Source organism: Neodiprion pinetum, chromosome 6 (assembly GCF_021155775.2).
Source record: "Neodiprion pinetum isolate iyNeoPine1 chromosome 6, iyNeoPine1.2, whole genome shotgun sequence".
NCBI classification, from domain to species: Eukaryota; Metazoa; Arthropoda; class Insecta; order Hymenoptera; family Diprionidae; genus Neodiprion; species Neodiprion pinetum.
The window spans coordinates 3,077,241-3,101,542 of NC_060237.1; the positions used below are offsets into that span (position 1 = coordinate 3,077,241).

Consider the following 24,302-nt stretch of genomic DNA (forward strand, 5'->3'; position numbering starts at 1 on the left):
ATCTCGCGAGGAGATGGTCTCAAAAAATCTATATTAATTCAAACGTTAAACTCGGGGTAGCCCGGTTCAGATGTCCTATTGCATCCTTCGTCGCTTATTCCAACCCCTCGCCGTCTCCCACTGTATATATGTATAGCTGTACATATGTGGAGCGCTCAGACACATAACGTACATACATATATTAATGTGGGAATAGATGAGGATCCAGATTTAATCCGCCCCGGCCGCCATCCCACTTCTCTACAGATTAATGATTTTAATGCAACCTGATTGAAGCGTCATTTGTTATCAGGTCAACGATGAGACCCATGCCCGGGACCGTAAGTTTGCCGTGTTGATAATAAACCTCAGCAATTAGATATCTCCACGAATTTTCTCTGATTTTAATTCATTAATACCCTTGCAATTATTGTTGGTAATATCACTTGAAAAGAGGAAAAAACGCTGCTGAGGAAGAGCAGACGATGAGTGGTGAAGAACGTGCCATTTTGTTCATCAACGTTTACGAAACAGACGACAACTATCGCGCGGAGGGTGCAAAGTCATTTAGTTGGGGATGTGCAGGGTGGAGGGGGTGGGGGTTGGCATTGCCCCTCGCCCCATTGAATCAACCCTCCACCTCCGTTTAATCGATGCCAGGGGTGGCTAGGTGCGGTGCAGGATTTTCCCTGTGTATCGTGTACTCACATATTAGTCACCCCGAGCACAGCTGGGATCTCGGGTTCCCCTAGCTATGGGTGTAGGAACAATCCGGAAGTCTGCAGAGCTTTGGACCGATATGGTACAAGTGGTACAATCCTCATGGATGTCGGAATAAATGCCTTTTTTTTTCTTCTCGAGACGGAATCGAGGATGACGCGGCGGTACTTTTACTGCTTCTCTATACCCAGAACCTAATCTCTTGCCTGTTTGGATATTTACGCACCATCAAGCATTATCACGTGGCAAGACAACTAACGCGAATCGAGATACGTGGCTGACGATGAGATCCAAGTTCAGAAAAACACGGAAGAGACGCTATCTTACATCAAGAGTAAAAATGTCTGAAAACCACCTCGTCACATCGAACCTTTCAAAGGGTGGATCCCGTAACTGCGTATGGATCATACGAGACATGAGAATGGACTCTGGTCGATGGATGCTTTACGTGTATACCTCCTTTTACGGCGCGCGGCGTTTGTGACTTTCGACTTCATCGTTGCGTTCATCACGTACGAGTGGAATAAAAACTCTTCCTCTCACAACGGGGTCTCACTGGTTGTATCCTTATCGGTATTAAACTAAACCGCTGTTATTCTACGCGTTGAGGACATTGCAAAATTATCACGTGCTATGAAATTACAGGATTTCAGGAAATGAGTAACAAGATTGTTCAGCGTCTTCTGCGGGTGGAGATATAATCTTAATGCAACGATGACAGACATCCGTTCAGATTCGTCATATAATGCATGCCGCAGCGTATTTATATTAAATAATTGTAATTTATAAGAGGAATTACACGTCCGGCATTTCTGAATATGCGGAGGAGTTTCAACGCCTCCTTTTAAGCTTGCCATGCGTATTCGTAAGTGTAGACAAAAATTTGCAAAATCCGCATTAGCAATTTTTTGAACGTCGATGTATCTCTGAAATTCAAATCTCCAGTACTCCTGCAAAAACTCCGAAACACGCATCGTTTTCTTCTCTGTATTATTTAAGTATACTCTTTACATTCTCTTCCGGTTTATTTTTCGATTTGACTGCTCGAGGTGTTTTATCATCCCCCCGGAATCAACTCCCTGCACCCTGAAAACACAAATGCGTCTCTCCTGCAACCGTTCAAATCCTCGCAACGCGTCGACGTATCGCATACCAGTTTCCCTCTCCTCCGTGTCGGATCAGTGTTTGTGATAATCGAAATTACACGCAGATTGTCAGTGACGTCATCCCAAGCCGCGGTATTCATTTCTGACGGCAATAAAACAATGTATAAGCTACGGGAAGGACTTGTGACTTGTATTGGATATTTATTACTTATCGACTCGCGAGAATATCGACGTCTATGATCGCCGTTCTGCTATTAGTTCTCGAACGTTTTCGGCGTATTTTGCGGTGTGTCAACGTTCGAGACTCAACCGGAACCATAAACATGTGTCAACTGCAGATGGTGTCGATATACATAAATGCATCCAGCTTGTTCACATAACAGGAATGACATGTGCTCGCGTTTGATTTTCATTACTTTTATCAGTTCGGACTGGGTACGGATTATTATTATTTGTTTATTTTTTTTTTTTGTTTTTCACCAGCTTCAGTAGTTACTTCCTACTTTTTTTCTTCTGTTTTTGCACATCTTACCGACACGTTGGTACTACAGAACTGCAGTTCCACAGTTAGATTGTAGTCGAACCTATAAGCTGGGCTATCCTGAAGAGCGTGACGGGGGCCTGCGACGGCGGAGAGGTGCAGTAAACCGCAACGTTGCGCAAACAAAGTGGGCACCAACTGTATATCTACGTATTGCCATATCCTGGCGCTCCGATACGCGCAATTTCTTTATTAATAATTGTGACACCTCGCCGCCCGATGACGTAATACCGTCAATGCGGTTACTGACTGGCCAGATCAAACGATTGTGAAATTAAACCGCAAAAAGGAAAATTACCATCAGATCTGGCACGAAACGCGCGAACATAAATTTTAGTGTCTGTTTTTGTGTTACCTCATTCAAATTGCACTCCAAAGGTCAGTTTTATTAACAACGAAAAATAATGGTCGAGGAGCAGAGATCCATAGAACTCGTCAAGCCTCGAATTTTCTAGGAACCAAGGTGCATTCAGATCGATGCAATCAGTCCTTGATACGTAGGATATTGCAAAACGATGTATGCCAATCACTGCAGTGGCTGGTGGCGTCCAATTAACGATAACTTTCACTTTCGGAATTTACCCACCTTATCCTTTCGCGTTGCACCCTCAGTACATTTTATATTACCCCGAAAAATATATTCATTTTTATGAGAAATCGATCCTAATATGTAGCGGAGCGTCAAGCTTGCATACGCTGCTTGTTTTATCAGCACATACTGGTTCTCCAATTCCGTTCGCACAATTTCCACGAACTAAAGAATCGCGCATCTACACCCCATTGCCTCGAACTCCTCATCTGATGTTTGAATCTACAGGCACGGGAGAAGATCGTTTCTACAAAAATTATATCTCACAATTTGTCTCTACAGAAAATGAATTCAACGATTCCCGGTTCTACAGAATTCGGTTCGAGTTCGAGAATGTATAAATATATATTTCTTTTAAAACTCTGTTGATCAAATCGTTTTTCGGTTTGAACTATCGCCAAGACCCCCATATCGAGGCATTGCGAACGTGCGGATCAAACCTCGATTGAGACAACCGCGGACGAGGGAACAAGCATGTGTCCAGATGGTAGCAGCGTCTGTAGCACGTGTGGTTTACGACCCCGTGGGTCGCAGGCCGTCAACTACGAGGCGCACATAAGGGGATATCGGCGTTCGCCCCAGCTACACGCCCCCGAGGGAGATCCACCTACCCCTGCATTGAAAGAGTACCCTGAGTGTCGGATAACGGCATGGACACTTCGTTTTTTTGTACCACTACCACTCGAGTTAGTCACGTCGCAGGTTGAACTTACGCTGGAAACTTGACGTCATCCCATGTGTCCTGATATTAGTCTTTGCGGGGGCCTGGTAAACTTTCAGCTTTTTCCTTCTGTAATTACATCCCATGGATTTCAATGTCACGTTAAGTTCCGAAGCAATCACTGGTTATCGGCATAACGACATTATTGCGTAAAGGCGAGTGTTGTAGGTAGTCGCTTCGAACAAAAAACATTTCGGATTTATTCGTTCCGTATCATAGATTGCTCAATGACTGTTTTCCAACGAGTACTTAATGGCGTTACGATAAAACTGCTTGAATATTACGGATTCTGTCACTACGTTGTGCCACCGTAAGTTAGACAAGCCCAGGATAATCCTGACTTAATCTTCATTCTCGTTGACTGGGAACCACTGACTCGAAGCGGAGGCTCGAGGGCTGAGATTCGAAGCATCCGGTGATCTGGTCTTGGGAAGAAAGGTTTTCCCCTGGGGTGCACGGAGGATTGAGCCTGCTCCGCGCCTTCTTAGCGTGTTACACTTTCCACAGCTGCAGGTGCCCCACATATTACGTCGACAAAACCTCGGAGCCCTTTGACCTTGATGCTTCCGTGACGTTTCGACCTGTAACTCTATAAGTATTTCAGAGTAACGTTATCAGTTAGGCACTATTGCGATCCTTGAATCTGGGATGAAAATGATCAACATTGCTGTAATTAGCGTGTCGTTGAACAATTGATGATAATTTTCATACGGTGATTGAGACTTAGGTTGATTTTTCCACGGTAGATTTTAGTGACTCAGCACATGCGACCGCATCTTCTTTCATCGCATTATCACCTGCTGTTAGGTTACAAGGTTTACAATTACGCATCAAAGTAAAAATGGCTACTTCCTGCGCAAATGGACATTTGGAGCTCATTTTTGTCTCAGAGACCGTGTGAAAGGTTATGCAGCCATCTCGTCGAATGGAATATGGTGGACTTGTACACGTGTAGTGCAAGCAATATCTCGTCAGCATCCCTCGTCTTTCTTGCTTCCTTCACTTCTTATTCCCTCCCGAGAGTTCGAGCGCGGTTGTTACTTGTCCCAACCTCATTCGTCATTCGATGATGTAATTACCTCAGGTTGGAAGTGACTTTTCCACGGAATTGAGTCATTCCAACTTATCAAACGACGTAAGGAATTATTCTTCAGATTCTCCTCTTCGTAGAATATTATTACTCTCCGAAAGTCAACTTCAGTCTGGAAGTAACTTGAGAGGAATGATGCGCACGGGGGTCGGTCGCAACGTTGGTAGCAGGTGGCTCGTGGTCCCGAGGTTTTTGGAGCGACGGACTGCAGCGACCACACACCCTACCCAGGGCATTCCATCCCCAGCTCCTCATATGGTTTCAATCTCCGGCGATGCCAGTCGACGTGAACTTTCTTTAGCGTGGAAGCCGTTACATCACGGTACTAGAAATTAGAAGGTCCTACGTGGCTTGGAAGCCTTTAGAAAAAACTGTAAACTTTGAAGTATTTTTCTTTCATTACTCTCCGGTTTTACTCCAGATATAAAACTAAAAGCATGAAAGATACTCGAGAACGATGCTTGGTATCAAGAAAGAAAATAAACTTGTTGTAATAATAATTATATCGACCGAATTATTCTGATGGAGAATCACTTGACTCGGCTGCGTTAAGATGACCGATTGAGCTATCTTTTTTCTATCCAAATATTCACTTGTCGATCAAGCGAAATTCATGTGACAGTTTTAATGGAAAATTAAACAAAGCAACACGACCAACTTCTCATTGAGTCGTAGCCTACCACTTGACGTGCTTTATTAACAATAAAGATTACTGGGAGCTTTTAATTCCATTGAAAAGTCTTATAATAATTTATGCAGTTATTTCTGACAGCGGTACTGCCCGCCAGGCTGACAGCTGGGCCTGGGCCTGAGGAGGAGGAGGAAAAGGAGAAGGAAACGACGATAGTGGTGGACATAGGTATAAAGTGTATGTATGTATACAGGGGTGAACGGCGTTCAGCTATGTAATAAATTAACAGGCACATTGAGCCTAATGGGACGCGGCCTCCGGTTGGGCTCGTCTTCCTCGTTCTCGTCCTCCACCACCTCTTTCTTCTCCTTCTCCTTCTTCCCCTCTACATCCATGTAGAGATCGTAGCGAAAATTAGCCCAGATCTCGATGCCATGCAGAAAAGCTCTTCGCGATATTATAAACAGTCCAGACTGCAGGCGAACGGTATGAATATCGCCGATTCACGAGCGAAAGAAAAGCCGAAGACAATGGTTACGTCGGTACTATAAATAACTCCTTCCATTAGAATCGCGGGAGCCTATTATGATATTATTATACCTGTAACAATGGAGACGGAACGATTCGTCTGCTCCCTACGGAAGCCCATTAGTGCTACGGGCGTTATTCGCTGACCTCGGTTATAGCCTTAAGGTCGTACGATAAGGATTTATCATCGCGCTGCAGAGTGTGGGCTGCGTAAAGCTTTCGTCTTGTACGTCTCGACAACGGTAATACCTGTACGAGGTTGCTTGGCAATGAAAACGTCGCTTCGGTAGCAGGTGAATTGTCTCAGAAACATTTTGTCAGCTTGGGAGAAAACAACGCAGTCAATGCCGATGGAGAGGCGAGGTGCGGAGGAGGAAAAACCGGAGTCAAGCGAGATGCTCGACGACTAATATTGCTTCCTCTTCTCGAAGGCGAGTCTCGTAACTGACTTTTCATCGGTGTTATAATGAACATTATCCTCAGCCCAGCTCGAAGAGAATTGTGATCGTATGATTGTCACTTATACCGTTTTGTTACCGAGCGTGGAATGAATTTCATGCCACCTTATCGGCCACAGTCTCACGCACCTCCGAAACTTGGAAAATTACTTAACATAATAAAGCCGTCCGGACTACGTTCGATGAATATTTATTGGACCTTATGTACTTTTGCCGACCGCACCCTGTGATGATCTTAGCGCCATTGCTGACTTCGGGAAATAGACGCCTATATATTGTTGTTATTGTTACTTCCCGTAGAAGTACATAAGCAGCATGATTTGGTAATCACTTATCAATTCGACGAAATGTTTTTTTTCTTAATTTTCAACTGGACCGTGTGTTTTGTGCGATTGGAAGATGCCTGCATGTCGATCTCGTCTGGTGTCAAGTAAAAAAAAACCCTCACAGACAGGTTCTTACACTCATTTATCTTATCTGTATTAACATTCATTTGGTGATATTTGGAGCTTAGCTTTGATTAAAGTTTGGAAAGTTTGAGAGGCTAAAAATACACCAAAGTGATTACATAACTCGATAGAATCGAGATTATTGGTATTTGGAAAAAAAAAAAAACATTTCTCCTTAAGAATAATATTATTTCTTCGTGCTCGCGGGATTCTCTTCGGTCGAAGCCTGCGATGCCGGGTCGTCGGGGTCGCCGGGAAGTCGTGGAACCGAGGAACCGACGAGTCGGGGAGACGGGGCGGCGGGGAGTAGGGGAAATGGTGCCGCAAGCAGAATGGGAACCTTGGCAGCGCGAGGCATTTCATTTCCTTGGCGACTTCCGGCAAACGCGACGCTTCCGTTATATCGGGGCCACGGCGCGGGTTCCGGTTCCGGCCCGTTCTCCGTTTTATCCCCCTTTCCTCCACCCTCCGCGCTCGACTTTCTGCGCCTCTTCGGCCCCTTTCATCCCCCCTCACCGCCCCCCTCTCGCTTCCGCTCGCTTCCGTTCTACGGAACTTCCTTCTCCCGTAGTTAGTACCACTCCCCGGGCTTCCTTCCTTTTCACCGTCTCTACCCAACTTCGCGCGATATGTATGTATCTACGTGTACCTATGTATACATATGTGCCTAGGCATGTACAGATAGGCAGGTGTATGTATGTATTATATATATATTTACAGCACATAGCCATCCACCTATGTATAAGATTCTCTGCAAGCTCCCAGTTTTGCTGATCAGTTTGTGTTTGAAGTATTTCATCTCTCGAGGGATTAGGGCAATTTTTACACCCCCAAGCTCTGCCTGGTCACTGCGATGACACGTCAAGTACAGAGTTCTGAATTCGAATGAATACTCAGTACGTCGGAAGAGCTTTTCTGCGTATAACTGTTTTTTTTTTTTTACCAAATCTGTGAAACTCAATATAGGTGCTCGCCCTGTAACGCTTTGACACATGTCTGGTAGACTCACTTTATCATTCTTAGAGTTTTTTTTTCATCTCATCTTAGTTCGATCGTTCTGTTTTATCTTATATGCAGTAATATACAATCAACGCTTGAGTGATTGATCCAAAACACTGACTTGACACACATGCGTGTACATGTTCGTATACCTGGTTAGATATACAATTTACAGGTATGTTATATCTCGATGTGAACCTGATGCTCATCTATGTGTATAAACAATACAGGTTCTCCAGCATAGCATTACGGTAAGAAATAAAGAACATAACAACCCGCTTATATGTGTCGTATGCAGCGGAGGAACAAGGTCGGTTGTCAGGCATTCTTAAGGGTACGTGATAGTCCATTTTTATCCTCCGAGTCGGCATATTCCTATTTTTCGATATCATTAATAAATTAATGAATGGAATTGGTTCAAAAAAACATAGTCCAATGTTGGCTACTTCTACGCGGCATTCCTTCCAGAATGGTAGGAAATTCTCTCAACTACGTTATTTATAGATTAAAAAGTCTGGGAATCGCGAAAATAGTAATATTTTGTAGACAATTAAATCTTTTTTTTTGTACAATTTCACGGATATCAATGAGATTTCCGAATTCTACGATAAAAGAGGAGTTTTCTGCTTAAATTTGAAAAACAAAAAAACAATCCAGTCATTAGTTTATTAACGGTAGCCAAAGATGAGAATTAACTGACTTAGTCGATAAAAAAGGACCATCTCACGCGCTTAACTGCTACCGTTGTTTCTATCGATAGTCAACATTGTAAGTATAATACAATTATTAGGCAGAGAGAAACTTGACGACATTCCAAACACATCAAATATGATACGTCAGACTTACACTGTACGATATTCATGCGAACTAGAACAAATGAAAACTATTCTCCATTGGTACGTATCCCGATAGTTATAAAGGTGTTTAGTTCAATGATCATAATATGCGGGGCAGAGACGGGGGAACATTAATTGGACTGTGTATGTATGCTTCATGTACATAGAGCCGGTATTTCTTGGTACGTGGTATGAATGTCCAAGCTCTCCGGAATAAAATCGTATGATTACATAATAAATCTCCGATTTGCATGCTCCCTCCCATCCCCCCTCTCTTCCTCTTTCCGTCCTCCCTCTTCCACCTCTTCCTACAGCTCCTGCTCAGCCTCTCGGCATTAACGCGGTTGACGTACCTACGCGTGTAAGCAAGTTTATTCACCCACTAAATTTTTGCAATTGATTGTGAAATATAATAAGCATTATGCTTGCGCAAGGTGTAGTTTGATTCAAGGAAAAGCTAAGCCCCGTAAATATTGCAACCAAGTATTTCAATCCAGCGTTCTGCTTTGGGATCGAGGATGTAGTAATATGTAGTATGTATATCGTGTGTTTGCCTTGACGTGTCCGGACGTGGTAAGAAATACCTATTCTTGAACAGGATATAATACACTGGCCTGCGTCTATGCATATATATATATGAACAATAAGTTTAAAAAAAGCTCGGTAGTGAGCGCACAATGACGTTCGAATGATCTCTGAACTTATATATGTATAATAATCGGTAGCTAAAGCGAGTTCGCAACAGCAGCACCAGCATCAGCACCAGCAGCAGGAGAAGGCGTCGTCGATGAATATTTATTTACACATGGCTTGTACCTACTCGTGAGTGAGGTCCTACGTTCATGCTTACAATTAGATACCTGTACCGGGCATTGCATGGAGTTGTTACGCGGACGTAAAATGGGCGCGCTAGTAAAACTTGCTCTAAATACGATTTTACGTCATCGCCACTTTCGAACATTACCATAAACCATTGTTCAACACAAGCTAAAATGAAGACATATAAACGTACGTGGGTGAAGATTGTTTGGACGGCGAAGTGCGTTCAATCACTATATAGATAAGTTTAATCTATCTATATTTAGAAATTGGAAATTGAAAATTCGATAACGGTGAGATTCGCTTCACGATAGAGTAAAATTCCCACGTAGAATCGGGTAGGTAGCACAACTCGTGCGGGCGCTGCTGTTGCTACTGTTGCTGCTGTTGCTGCTGTTGCAGCGGATCAATTTCTTATCGTTAAATTCCACCGATAGAAAGTCGTTGCGATACCCTGGTTCTTGTTTCTTGGTATCCAATCTACTGTTGAACCTTACACATCTTGCTGTGCTTTCAAAAGCAAAGAACGAAACGCAAAAAGTATACTTGGGATAATTTACCGCGAGAGACTTTGAGTAGATTCTTTTCTCTTTGAAAACTTTTACAATTAGTACTGTGTGTGACTTCCGGTCTTTTTGGGACGAAGAAACAGGACAAGAAGTAAGTAATTAATTGATGGTCGAAAAGCATTGTCGGTCGACGATTCGCCTGCAGATTATCCTAAAACAACGAGCGACAAATTATCTCCTTAGACGTGAATTGGTTTCTTGGTCTTATTGTGTCGCTTTGTTTCAGCAGCTACATGTGATGAAACATTGCGAATACTGATAATGCCCGATCGGGACCAAGGCTGCTGGTGTTACTTTAAAAAAACGATCGCGTTCCACCAAAGGAAAAGCGGTTGCTCGTAAGTAACACCGCACAAGCAGACCTCCCCGACACGGATACACTTACCAGATATACAATAAGGAGGCCTGCACGAGCCTTTGGTGTAGGTATACACCTCTTGTGCAACGACACCAACCACCACTACCAACGATATTATACAACTCCCATGTCTTCCGGTTATTATCTAACGCCGACGGCACAATCCTACGATATGCTAGTAGTTGCGTTGTTCTACGTAAAATAGTCCGCTATATCTACGACCGTCATACCCGCCAGCGTACCTACCTTACACTCTCGAACTCTCGCATTTTACGCCGTATAACGTCCAAATCTTCCTCCCGTATAGGTACAACATCATTCTTCATGTTTTTTTTAATTATCCTGAAATCGGGTGGAGTACCAACCGCAACTGTAAATAGCGGTAAGTATAAATGAAAGGAGCAGCACCGAGCGAATCGTTCACCAAGTGGGAAGTAACCTCCACACAGGAATGCATGTGTAATTTGAAAAGGTCGGATTAGCTTGGACCCTGCGATTCGAGTACCGTCGTTGAGGAACCGGCGACGATGGACTGCAATCACGGCGGACGTTCTCGAGGTAGCGAAGCGAATCGCTTATGATATATCGTGCATGCGGCCCAAGTGCGTTTGCGATGGGATTGGATAGGAAACAAGACAGGAGTGAGAAGGAGCGGAACTGAGGTTCGCGGCACTTCCGTTCTTTCGGATACGCTCGGATGCCTCGGTGTCCTCTCCCACAACCGACCGACTTCTCGTAACAATGACCCGGAGTCGAAGAGCTATTAGCAACGCTTCTACTTATACCCGGTAGCAATGTCTCGTCCCGTCCTCCCTCACCTCCTCTTCACCACGGACAGCTCCGTGTTCAAAGAGGCGATAACCCGGCGACGCACCCTCTTCCGAGATTCAACCAGTTGCAGGATCGACACTTTACACATATATATACCTCAACTGTAACTGTTTCGGTGAAAGAAGACTTGGCCACGCGAGTAACTATTCGGGATTCCTACCGATACATATTCGCATGGAAGTTGAACACGATAGTCGAAATTGCCTGTGCTCGCTCTGGGACTTGTATGCTATTTCTATAATACATCTGTTCGACCTCTTTGCCTGTAATATACCGTGAGAGACGTGGTAGGTACCAAAGATGAGAATCACGGATAAAAATCGGCGTGTTTCAATGTGTGATCGACCTTGCTGTTTATTATGGGCACGCGACATCGGAACTTGATTCGTGGGTCAAGTGGTTAACGATGAGTAGATACCACCGAAAGTGAAGGCTCATGCCTTATACAGTCGTAGAGTCCTTCGAATGAGTTATGGGTACATTGATTCTAATCTCTTCCAAATGAGCGCATCTGCGGACACGGGTTGATAATCAAGTTGCTGATAAGGACTAAAAATAGGAGATGGTGCTTCTTCCTCCTTTCTTATCTACTCGCAGCGCCGATGGCAGCATTGCTTACCGAAATACCATTCCTCAGTAAATCAAAGGATGACTGGTAGACTATTAGGAAACTGTCCAGGGTAGGTGTATAAGTCAACCGACGATAGTGGGTGTTTGTTGTCGGCTACATTTAAAATACGGTTACCCTGTACAAGATATTATGCCTACCTTGTACTATTGTAGAGGAAAAAAAGAGACAAGTGAAAGAGAAAGTGCCCGCGTGGCACCTCCAGCGCACGCGTCTTATGCGCTAACTTACATAATCGGTTGCAGTCGCACGTGACCACACCAGTCTGTTACGCGACAAAGATACAATCCACTTGGTACGAGCTGTACGTGTCCGCGATGCAAGTCAGCCAATTCCTGAATGTTATACGGTACATCCGAGTAGTGGTCCATTGGTATACCTAATCGTAATTTTCCGGGATACCGGAAGTCCAGAGCAACCCTCCTCCCAGATAAATACGAGCGCTGTCGCGGATAATGACTGACAATATTTCTTGGAAAGTTGCAAGTGCTTCTTAGTTTTGGTTAGAAACCAGGTTACCTTGAATGACTATTGTTCTCTATAGTACATATCGATTTCACAGACAATAGTTGTGAACGAGACTCACGAGAGCGTTGAGATAATTCGAGACATGTTTTTACTTTGACACATTATGTAAGGAAATCTTCAACGTACGAAATCAGCTGATACAAGCGACTGGTATACGCTAGATATTTATACTCACCTTCTCAGAAACCTTCATGATTCTACGAATGATACCGTTTTAGAAGGAAGAAGAAAAAAAAATCGATGTTATTAACCATACTTATTCTCAATATATTAACATTATCGATTGATTCACTATACATATATAGTCAAGTATAATTTACATACCATGATTGATTTTATGCGGTCGGTAGAGTAGCCACGATCAAAGCGATGCTGGATGTTGATACGGAGTGGAAGTTGGAAGAAAATGTGTAGCAAAATATTAGGAACTCCAAGCCAGGAACAGTGGTCCTCATGTCCTGGCTGGAATTCAATTCGCACAGTCGTTACACCCAATCATACAAACCGTAAACATTGAAGACCTCGTTGAGTTTTCTTCCAACAACCCTGAAAGCCGCACGTGGGTGTTCCTGATGTTTTCAACCCTAAAAAGGGTTAGGGGTGACAGAAGATGGAACAAGTAAAAATTCGATTATATCTTTGGTAAAAAAAAGTGAGCAAACAACGAATCTCAACAGGATGCTTTATTTATAAAGAAACAACTAAGGGACCTGCCACATCATTTTGTGAGCATTACCAAACTTTAATAGCAAAGAAATTTGACGGTCATATTCAGTCACATGAGCTTCATGTGATAATGTTACACTCCTTCTGGATCATCCAATTTGTGGAATTCACTGGCCTTGGACCATCATCCAATAATTGTTAATCGATGATACTGATTGCTTTCTTTTTCAAATTTCAATATAAACACGTGTTGGCCAATACGATATGGCCTAAATGAATTTTAACAGAACTCATTATCTCAACGCTGGACTGATGAGAAGCAAACAAACGGATGTGTGTTATTTTGGTACAAGTGTCAATGTATGCTTTGACATGTAAAACTTTCATCGATGGTAAATTATACTATCCTTCTCGATGCAGTTCTGGTTATAGTCCAGAGGTCTTGGTGCCGATCGCGAGTCTTACCTCCTCGTCCCGATGAAACAGACTGCAGCTTTATGCATGTTTCATACTCCGCCTTCGTCGCACTTGGCCTCGAGTGGAACCGACCTAAGTATTGAATATTTCTCTCTCTAAGGTAAGGGAAAAAGTGGGTCGATCGGTACGTAACTTATGGTATTTATAACCCCGCAAGTGCCACGTGAATATATCTACTAAAAAATTAGGAACTCATCGCCTGCAGGCTGTAACTAGTACTGTAGAAATCGAACTGTTGTGTCAACCGCTTGTCACTTGCACGATATACTTGAATTATTACTAAAAATATGAAAATCGGTAAGTGCTACACATTTTACTGCCGTTGGACCCAGCAGAATCGGTTCGAGATATCCCTACCTATATATGTATATATTTTATCGGAATACTACAAAGTGTGCAGACCCGCTAGTCAAGCAGACAGGAAGAAAATAGGCACACTACATATTTACTCCCGTGTCTGACTGATATATTATACATATATATTACACGTAAACATTATAACTATATAGTGTAATAATCTGAACGCTGTGTTTCCATACGCTTACTTCGTCCGCTGTTATCGCTCTGTCCAGCAACCCTAAGTTGAGTCTACCAGTTACTGATCCTGTCCCAATTATTGATCTTTTTCGGTTGTATCTGTTTGATCTTTAGTTTTACAGTTACGAAAAAATATATTTTTGATTTCTTATCTTCTAGCAATTGGTTTTAGTCATTGAGAAATTCACAATTTCTGTCATCAATTTATAGTTTGGGAAAGTAAAAGGGTCGATAATTGGGTCTAAACGTGTCAATAACTGTTACACTTACCTCAGTGGAGAAACCGCAGATCTCTACAAACAGGAATCCGCGTACCATTTAATTCTGTGGCACCGTGTAACAGGTAGCTCAGACTCTTGTGTGCGGATAAAGCAAGGTCTAAAATGTTGAAGTTAGTATATCACAACACCCGCTGTTGGAATGAAAATGTGAGGTGTCGGAATCGGTTTTGAAAATATTTCGGTTCTGTGTACGAATAACACCATTAAGAGTAGCGAGTTTAAGTTGAAAGTGTTAGGCGTGATAAAAACTGTCTTTCCTTGTCGTTATACTTACACTCATACTAGGTATACTTTTTTTTTTTTTTCTTTTTGGGTATTTTTCGGAAGCCTTTTGTTCATCGAAATGAAAGTGGTAAACGTGTGAGCATAAGGTACCGCGTATGTAATCGTATACGAAAGGATTAGTCAATTTCTTGTCGCGTTGTTACAGGCGTTTGTAATTGGCCAATTGATCATTGATATTCTAATATTATTTGATCCTCGTTACCCGGTGTACACTAGAAAGTGCAAGGCCGAGGGAACGAGCGAGTTTCTGACGATGGTCAAGTAACCGGTAAGTATATTTCTGAAATGAGTCACGGCTCAGCGAGCCCGGTCGTGTCGCCTCTCTCGAAGTTCCCTTCCTCGCTGCGAGTTATGCCGCAATCAGTTCCGGTCTTATAAAGTATGCATTTTAAATCAGCAGAGCGTTAATTACAAGACGCGAGGTTGCCTAGACCGGCAGACTTCGAGCGACCCTCGCGTTACAGAAGCTGTCAAAGATGACGTACTTCATCGCGTTTAAGTTATATCGAATATGTTTATACAGGGTTATATGCATACGCATCTAATGCAAACATACAGTCTACGTAAGTTAGTCACACGTGACTCATTTTCACGCGGGCACAAAGAACTCTCCGAAAACACACGTCAACCGAGTTCTCTCTCATGTATAATTGTACGCAGCATTCTCGCATGTAAGTATAAGGCGATACTGTGTCGGTGCGAAGCTGTATAACTTGAGTTTACGAATAGCTGGATGAAATCACGACGTTGTTTAAGCGGAACTGCGGTGGAGGCGCTACGCGGTACCGGAGGACAATGTATAAAGCAAAGTGATGGTACGCCTCCGGAATTCCATTCCAAACGAGGGAATGACCGACCCTTCTCTTGCCTACCTTTGTAGCTATGCAAATACAATTTATATAACCCGAGCATGTTTTACCCGTTTTTTCATGCCTGTTTTCCGTACGCAAAGTACCTGTTTCTATGACGGTAGAGAGAGTCTGCGAATGCGCATGCGCGGATAAATGAAAATACCACTTTTAAGTCGTAAAAGTTGAAAGTGGTCTTTTCCGTACTCCGCGCACGCGCCGTCGCGGACTAATCTGACATTACGCGATTCTAACCCTAATTTTTCTGGTTTTGAAAATACGATTAGACGCTTTCGAAGGAGGAAACGCATTGCTGGAGCTAGAAGACGAACTCCATTGGCAGTCCCTTGCGGTTTGGCAACGCCATTATGCGTTTCGCTAATGATTCGCACTAGGCAGGATCTGCTTGACCGCGAGCTCGGCTACCGTTTCTCATGTCGCGTGAATTTTCGTTCTATACTAGGTTTTACCAGCGTTGTTTCCTGTACTACATTGGAAAATCAACGTTTCCAAGTAGAACCGCAAATCATTTTACAGTATCAACAGAAATAAAGACTGTTAGCCGTTTGCTTAACTCATATTTGACGATAGATGATTGTATCTCGTGGAAACATAAAATTAAAAATAAAAATTCCGTCGTTCTCTTTGATTGCATGCCGCAGGCCTGATTGTCAGACCTTAACGACTGTTGAATCTGCTACTTTATATATTGTACGGATTATTGTCCTTACCAATGAAAACGCATCTTTATCAGTATCCCTAATAATCATTGTTCAAATTTGCCGTAGGTACGAATGGTATGTGTGTACTCGGTATGCCGTATTTAGGTACAGTTGGAGTCTTTTCGATCGAGTTCTAGGATAAATTTGGCGAGCGATGACGCGCCTTGATAAGATTGTAAACAGACCGAAGTGATCGTAGATAAAACATTGGACAAACTAGATATTTGGAAAACACATCGCGTATCGAGTATATGGTAATTACTGCGACAACTATTTCGTGTGAACGGAAATATTACCTCAGTTGTAAGAGGTAACGGTCGAACCGATGCCTGGTGGTATAAAACTGTACGCTTTAATATGTCTAGGACAGAATCTGTGTCTCCGGAACGAGGAAGAGCGTAATAAAGTCTTCTTACGTTTCTGATATCAGCTAGGTCACGGCGACGATTAACACGGTGCTAAAGTTGAGCATCAATTAAAAAGGTCGGCCCAGAACTCGTTGTTCATTAGAAAATTATGTAGTACTGGATACCACGGTAAAGGGTTTATAATATCGGGATTACGTGATTGAGAATAACAAGAAAAAGATACTGTTTACATAATTGCGCCTTTCGAGGAATCTGTTCGCGATAATCTTTATTTTATCACACAGGATTTCTCTACAGTAGCGACAAAATCTTGATGAAAAGAGAAGATCGTTGCGACGCATTTCGCGCTGTCATTTTTATTATTAGTCCATGCGATCCGTGCTCGTGGATAGGAACAAACGTGACGTTAAATGTAACGAAAAAATGTACAGTAATTTATTTATTATGTATTTATGTGTTTGAACAACTTTGCTTTTCGAAATAGGAAGATTGAGGTTTTTTATTTTCTATTTTGCACAACTCGGTCGCGCGAATTTTCATCCGCATTCTGAACAATGACACATGAATTTCGCAATCCTTCCGATTTTGCTACTCAATCCAAGACTGAAATGTTGAAAAATATTCTGATGCGCAAAGCGCAGGCAGGCTGGTGAAACAGGTTGAAATATTCAAGCTGATTCTTTGATGCACAGAACTCAATGCCAATCGTCGAGAGACTCGCGTGGCTCAATTTATGCACTCTGCGCTGCAGCTCGCCGTGACGTGGAAATATCGAAGAAACTTTTATCAGGAGAACAGAATGTGAAACGAAAAGGTTCCGGAGATGTCTTTACCAACCGTTGCAAATGACTTCTCGGAAGAAGAGAGGAAACTAATCGCATCTTTGCGAGACCGCGTACATTAATCTCCACTCTGCAGCCACGCAATGAAGAGAATTGCTTTGTATTGATTTACGTATTGATACCAGCAAATTTGCAAATCTCGGAAATCAAATCAAGTTTATACTCGTCATTTACATTCCGAAGTCCACGTGCCGTTTTTTACTTATAAGTTGATATATTTCATTTATAAACTGCATTATAATGACGGAAACCTCGTCAAATAATTCTACGCAACTGTGCCAACAACAACAATATTACACTTTCGGGTTTATGTTTGGCTTTATGATTTTTCGTATGAAAGTAGATGACGAAAAACCCAACCGCAATCATTTTAAGAATTTTTCGACCCAGCGTATCTTACGTATGATTTAAAAACTGGAAGCAAAATAACCCTAGTTTCTAAATCTGAATAAAATTTCGAAAAAACATAAAAGCTCATTATAACATCTCTGTGAATAGATATTTTTCGGCCCATATTGTAATGAGCTTTTATGTTTTACAAAGCCAATCTGAGACATCGACGTAGAATCTTGATCAAGATGTCATGGATTACTCCGCATACATGGTACTTGTGCAATGGGTATAAAACCCATATTAGATAGAACCCGATAGTCCTCGATTTCCAGAAACTCTCAGCAGTATTCCGAGTTATGTATTTTCATACTTGTTGCTGGAACTTCCTTCCTCGGATCTCCCTTCGATTCTCGTGACTTTCTCGTCTGGCACCCTCCGCATAAATCTATACATTTACTCACGCATCGGGTATGTCTCGTAGATGACCGATCATAATCAACTGACCCAACTTCCTCGGCTATCATCTTACGCCATGCGTGGCGTGCAGTCTCCCACGGGACGATTAACTTTTTCTTTATTTTTTTTTTTTTTTTTTTTTTCATTACAACGAGGGGCGACCCTCGCGTAGCAAGTGCCTGCATTCCTCGGTGTATATATCACGTGGGTCGGAGTTTATTTTTTTCTGGCCTGTACGGGGTACACAGCCCTAGGCGAGCCTACGAAGAACCCAACTTGACGTGTGTGCGTTTCTCCTCTCAATCGGAACCAGCCTTCCGATCGAGGGGGGAGACTACCGTTCTCAGTCGAGGTACAGTAAATTTGTCTCGACGAAGTAGGGGCTCCGCACTCTCTTGCCCTAGCACCGCTACAACAGGAACTGTTCCACCCAAACCATATGTAATGGTATGTAATGGTATGACACCGTCGAAATACTTTCCGTTCGTCCCGTAACATCTCACACGGATCCATGCCGTGCATCCGGTCGAGACACAACGAGCAATCGAGGTGCAGGTTACGTAAAATTTGATTTGCTTGGAAATGTATCGCGGTGTAAGTAAGCATATCACACTCGCTGTAAAGGTAGACTGCACGCACTAAGTTATATCTACAAAGAGACAACGATAAATATCCGCGTGTACGCATGCGCGGATCATAAATAATCCGGGTAGATACCTGCTTAAAGTATACCTGTACGGTATAAGCGAACAGGAGACAAACGATCTATTAAAACGGGCGACTTTCCTGTTCCGTAACGTTCTCCGCTCCGCGGGAAGCCCGAAGATATACCCGCCAAGACCAGATCACCTTGCTACGCCACTCCTGTTTCCATCCAACGTCCTCCTCCTTCGTCCCTCGCCGCTTCTGCAGACCGAGCTCTCTTCGCTCTGCCTCCCTCCCTCCCTCCCGCCGTTCTTTCTCTTTTACATTTTTATTTTTATCATTTTTTTTCTTTATCCCCGCTCCGACGAGCCCAGCATCCCATCCTCCCGGATGTGCGCCTCCGCGCGGGGCTTCGTTACGTGGCATTCTTGTGCGTCCTGCATACGTCGCGTCCAGAATCTTTAACAAAGACCCAGAGGCTTGAACCTCCGCTGAACTTAAACCTCCCCGCCACAACGGCATAACTGTGCGGCTACTTCTGCGATCTATGTATGTGTGTTTTTACGTAGCGAGTGCATGATGAGATATCTAGACATATGTGCAATCAGATTCAACGCATGCCGAATTAATTGCCGTAACTTCTTCAGATCTGTATTCATACTTTCGCGCGCGCGTGTGTACGCGGATGTGTGTTCGTGTTTACGCGCATACACACTTCGCGTTATCCAAATATATATGCATATGTGCATGTACAATTTGTACTTTATCTTTTCAGAAGGCAAACCATACGATGATCCGTACTTTCGGCAGCAGGTCAACGTGACGCAGGGCGGGGATGAAATAAAATTGCCAATCAATTTCGGATCCTATTATTCTGTGAGTATGACAAAGATTGTAAACGATAATATTTACGGGGATTAGATTGGTAAAGCGCTCATCGATCCCGTTCGAACTGACGTTTGCAGACGCTGAGAAACTTCCAGGCTGATGTATTCAGCATGCACTTTCGTGTCGCGAGAATATATTACATACGTACACGCGCATATGTATATATACGTAGACTGTATGTGATCATTTACGTACTCGCGCCGCCGGGCCTAAGTGGAAAATGATATCCCTGCTACCAAAGTGTCGAGGAATGCGAGAAGTCGGATTATCTAATTTCCGTTTCAGAGATGTCTGCAGCCTACGCTGTAGGTGGGTAGGTAGGTAAGGTGAGTACAAGCAAAGGCTTACCTCCGCTTGACTGATAATAATTAGGAGAACTCTAGCCGTGATAAGTGAACATGGAGTACACACGGTTACAGATTTACGACGACGCATGCGAGCGTAATGTGCGTGTTTGAGAAGAGAGAAAAAAAAAAAAATTCAAGGATACCGACGCAAATCTGTCGTATATACGCATACAGATATTATTATAGATCGAAGTCTAAACTCGAATCCTCCCGGTAGTCGGAGAACATCTTTGGACACCTAGCCGACACCTGTAAGAGTTTACACTGTATAGTTCCTCATCGTCTTGTCACATTTTACATTCCTCATAATATTGAGGTGTACCCGGAACTGGAAAGGCGAATTACGGTCTTCATTTTTACCTATTCGCTTCCCGGTATGAAGACAAAACACTTCATTTAGTATTTCAACTTGCTAAGATCTTGTTCCACTCACTGTATTACACGGTACGTATGGGAATATGAAAAATATACAAGAATTTTTCTACTAATGGTCAGCTCGGAGGGATTCCCGTTTGCAAATCAACAAGGAATCGACTTGGAACCGGTTTTCAACACTCGCTTGGGGATACGAAATATTTTTCCTGCTTCCCACTTGTGGATGACGCGCTGGATTCTTCATATCAAGGCGGTGCCTGCTAACAATAAGTTGGAATCACTCAGCTTGTTGGCGCGATGAAGAACGGATACCGTCATTACATATATAATATAAATATACTCGTGCGATGCGAGCGCGATACAATTGACAAAGGACGGTTATAATATACCACAGATTATTATCTTATTAGCAGATAACATCAGAGATCATCGACGAATTTAAAATTTTAATAATCAGTCAGTCGTATAGACGGGCAAGAGCTGCGTATTTTATATAGTTTTCAACAACCGAGTCTTCATCTTTAGTTCCGGGCTGCCTGACTCGGTATCGGTTTGAGTAATGGTTACCGTAGAAGTTGTATACTGTTGTGTGACCGTATAAAGGAAGGAACTATGCCTCGACGGTAACGGAAGCCCGGTCTCGGCTCTGTACCTCCAAGGAAACTGACTCACTCGACACAGCTCAGCCCACATTATCTGCAATTTACGCACTTCCGTTTCAAAGAATTATGAAATGGGAAAAAGGAGAATAAGGAGAATGTGGAAGGTGGTATTGGTGGGAGAAGAAGCCGGCTGATTAGCGAACTCTTCGAAAATATCGTGTCTCATCAACTCCGGATAATGATAATAATATTCTCTAGAAACAACGCAATGCGCTGTGGTTGCTTTTACCAATCTGCAACTAAGTTACCATTCACGATGAGTGTGTGATTTTCGTTTTATCGTACACCCAGCAGCACTGTTTAACTCGTGTACTCATCTGGTTAAACTTGGATGGCAATTACAAACGTAATATGCAGCCCGCAACATCAAGCTTCGGTTTAGTATGATCGAATTATTCGCAACTAGCGTACAAAGAGAACGGCCGAGTAATATGTATTACAACGTCCTCGACGTAATTCCTCGGTAGAATAATCATTGCGTACAATTTCACCAGAAACTCGGTCAACGAATATGTTGTGTCAATGATCGCGTAAATCGTAGGTATATAAGGGTTGGAAATCGCAACTTCAAGACTGGCTGTAGGGTGTCTGCTCGTAAATAGTTAAACCTGCATTTTTGCACTTGGCAAATTTGCGAGAATATCCGGCGGACTGCTCACTCGTGAATACACGTTGTGAGCTGTGACGGGAACGTTTAATAAATACACCGTGTGGTTCATACGTTTGTCCAATTGTCGAGGTACAGGGTGAACAGAACTATGAAATGATAGTGCCAATAAATAATACTGTCGATGCAGTCGGGTGAAAATGTAATACTCGGATTGATAATTATCTTTTTTTATACCGGCCACCAACGATGACTAACATAAACCAACGCGTGTATTTATCGCGCAAGATATATAATATAAGTAATACAGCAAATACAGATAGGCAAGGTGTGCATATATATAAAGAAATCCTGCAACGGGATACGGTGAGAGATCCTTTCTCACCCGGAAAGATTTGTTTATGACTCGTTTCTGTCCCCCGGCCCTAAAAACCCCTCGTACCTAGTTCTTATCCCCCACTAGGTCAGGGGTATGGTACAATGTAAGGTACACAAAGGTCGTTTGCGGTATAGGGACAGGTATTGTAATACCTAGGCGTTGACAGGCGAATGCCAAATTTCTTTAACGACGAGATTATCGGATAGTAAATTTTGAGTATCCTCAATTACTTGACTTGCGAAATCACTGTCGATTCGTTGGTGCCTTATCATCGTGGATATTATGTTACGAGGAATGACGTACCAGCAGCAGTAATTGGGTAGACGTACCGATCTATTCAATACTCTGTCCCCTTGTACAAAGTTGGAGGTACAATCGGCGTGTACCTTACATATACCTGTCTTCGTACGCAGTTGTTATACATATGCAACTACGATAAAGCTTATTCGTAAATCCCTCCATAATTAGTCGTTTATCGAATGAAAACTTTCGTCGGAAGAGAATGCCTGTCCGTCTCGACTACGATTAACGATGAAGGGGCGTCCGCACCGAGTCGATCCTGAAGCAAAACAATATTTATTAATATATGGCAAGGATAACGTTAATCCTTCGGTTTACAAGTGCACAAAACCTGAACCCTGAGTCGGGACAGAAATTTGTTCAGGTAATACAGCTGCAGGTGTAACCTGCGTGAGTCTATAGAAATAACGTATTATGGTCGACTGATCAAGCGACGACGATCCGGGGTTAATGTGTGTGTGTGTGTGTGTGTGTGTGTACCCGTAAGGACGGATAAGTCCTGCCGAGAGGACTTGCTCTGGACAAATCTCCGCTGATGGTAGAGTTATGGTCTATGGTATGCTTCGGTCTTCTATACGACGTTCCAGTATTGCATTCACAACCCTACACCGTACTAAGGAAATGAATTGGGTATAAACCTATTATTATTTAGTGCAACGGTGCTTCCCTCCCTCCCCTTTCTAATACTTACCTATAGGTATATACACGGTATGACCAACCCTTAACACTTTGTCATCATCAAAATACACAAAAATATGCGCGGATAACACAGTTGTACGATTGTTTTTCGTGTAATTTTCGAAAAGAAAAAAAAAATAAACTGAAATATGCAACCGTGATCTTGTTGTATATACGTGCGGAAGGATCAAGTGAAAATTCGGAACTAAAAGGGTGGCTACTTTCTCGCCGGACTGTATCAAGGCGAGAGGGTCACGAAGTTAAGGCAGGAGCAGAGAGAGGGGGGCTCCGATTCAGGGCTCCTTCCGCAGGAATTAAGCGGGGCCCGGATAAGTCTAAGGCAACGGCGGGGGAGTGGACAGGTAGCTGTCCGGACACCCACAAACCTGTTCGACCTGTTATGTCCTCTCTGCGGGCGGACGGCCGAAGGGCGGCTTATGGGTCCACCATAGCTCACTGCTTCTCTTTCTCTCTTTCTCACACCGACGCGGCGCTGTTTTCCAAGAAATCTGAAGCATGCATCGAATCTTTTCGCTGCATCTCAATGCGTTTATGACAGACATTCTTCACGGTTTCTGACATTCCACTGCAACTAAGCGTTGATTCAACGCCCGCCGAGACGCCCGCTGTGTGGATCGATGGATCAACCCTCATCTTACCCACCCCCGGCCACAACTAGGACGTGCAATCTAAACGGCCAAAGTGTTTGTACCTATAGTATATGTTGTACGCAGCTATGTATAACATGTATGTCAGAAATCGACGTACCGTACCTGATTTCAAATCAGGTGAAAGGAATTGGACGCACGTAGATCACGCGTGACTTCACCTTTTTACCCTTTTTCACCCTTTGACGTTTGCGCATGCGATAAGACAACGCACCTCGCATTTGGTAGACATCGTCCGTCTCCCGCTCTGTTCTAATGTGACATTTTGACATCAGCGCTGTCGACGATAAGGCGCGATGTTTACGCATGTCTCGCTGTGTTCACTTGTAATCAATTGGCAATCTGAAAATCTTCTCATCGGTATTGCGAAAAAAGTAACATTGCGGAATATGAAACAGATGCATGTAATAACGCACAATCACCCATATACGACTTTCAATTTCAAATCAAAGATAAACAAGTAAATATGAGAAAATCATAATGACCGTCGTCTTGCGCAACGAGATGTTCAAAACTTGAAAGAAAACGTGACGTCGCTAATAACATAACAGTCTGTAA

The 24,302-nt window shown here is 43.1% G+C and overlaps 1 protein-coding gene and 1 long non-coding RNA gene across 2 annotated transcripts in view; one reads left to right on the top strand and one right to left on the bottom strand.

Annotated features, from left to right (window-relative positions):
- aop (anterior open) overlaps window positions 1–24,302 on the top strand; it is a 95,945-nt gene that overhangs the window by 56,011 nt on the left and 15,632 nt on the right. The window contains exon 3 of the mRNA XM_046633635.2: window positions 19,616–19,716. The gene's annotated coding sequence lies outside the window, so the exon portion shown is untranslated. The remainder of the gene's footprint in view (window positions 1–19,615; window positions 19,717–24,302) is intronic.
- Window positions 21,992–24,066, bottom strand: LOC124222541 (uncharacterized). Its single transcript, XR_006884035.2, has 3 exons — window positions 23,845–24,066; window positions 23,463–23,765; window positions 21,992–22,657 (listed from the first exon to the last, which is right to left on the bottom strand). It is a non-coding gene; the product is annotated as an uncharacterized lncRNA (long non-coding RNA).